Source organism: Rhyacophila brunnea, unplaced genomic scaffold, assembly GCF_057557595.1.
Source record: "Rhyacophila brunnea isolate RB1 unplaced genomic scaffold, BYU_Rbru_1.0 scaffold_80, whole genome shotgun sequence".
NCBI lineage: Eukaryota > Metazoa > Arthropoda > Insecta > Trichoptera > Rhyacophilidae > Rhyacophila > Rhyacophila brunnea.
Genome location: NW_028233351.1, coordinates 804,216 through 805,491, shown reverse-complemented (window position 1 = coordinate 805,491; position 1,276 = coordinate 804,216).

Below are 1,276 nucleotides of genomic sequence, written 5' to 3'. Positions count from 1 at the left end.
GTTGGAGAACTTATAACTGGAAAGAAAGTCAACGTAAGTAAACCAGAAGAGAGTAATAACAAGGATTCTGCCCCCCATGTGGAAATCAAAACGACAAATCAAGTCAGCGACAGTAAAATTACCGATCAAAACAGCAATGAACAATCTAAAGAAAACAGGGCAGATGAAAGACAATCCAATGAGACCTTAAATAGACCCGATGGAATCCTAGATTCCAAGAACGAAAATAAAATACAAGGGGATAGCGAACCAATGGAATTGAAAATAATAATTACCAAAAAAACCGCTAAAATTGCAGGTGCGAAAAACGATTTTAAAGACGAATCTGTCAAAGAAGATATAAATGGTAATGGTTTGATCCCTCAAATAAATGAATCCAATATTGAAAAAAATGTAATTAATGATTCTCATGTAACTGCTCCTGATACTAATCTCGAAAATACCAACAATAAAGAATCACAGTTATTTACTCTTGCCCCAAATACCAACGAATCAATCGATAAAATCAATAAAAATGAAGAACAGAAGCCTGAAACAACATCTACTCTGCCTCCAAATACCAACGAATCAATCGATAAAATCAATAAAAATGAAGAACAGAAGCCTGAAACAACATCTACTCTGCCTCCAAATACCAACGAATCAATCGATAAAATCAATAAAAATGAAGAACAAAAGCCTGAAATAATATCTACTCTTCCTAAGAATACCAACGAATCGCTTGATGTAAAAAATAAAAATGAAGAACAGAAACCTGAAATAATATCTGCTCTGCCTACGAATACCAACGAATCTGTTGATAAAAATAATAAAAATGAAGAACAGAAGCCCGAAATCATATCTGCTCTGCCTACGAACACCAACGAATTGCTTGATAAAAATAATAATAAAGAAGAACAGAAGCCCGAAATAATATCTACTCTTCCTACAAATACCAATGAATTGCTTGATAAAATCAATAAAAATGAAGAAAAGGAGCCGGAGAAAATTCCAGCTGATTCCTCTTCTCCCAATAAAACAGAATCTACCAATTCAAATAGTGAAATTTCCTCCAAAAAATCTACAACTTTACCAACTGAACAACCCAAAATCATTATGCCAAAAATTCAAAAGACAGTTGCTGATAACATAGAAAATAACATCAAAATAAATAGTACCAAAACAATCAATAACGTAAATCTCAATATAAAAGAAAAACAAGGCGATTCGAATGAAAGTAAAAAACCCATTACATCCCCTCCAGAAAAAACACCACAGCCGGTCATGCAATCCACAA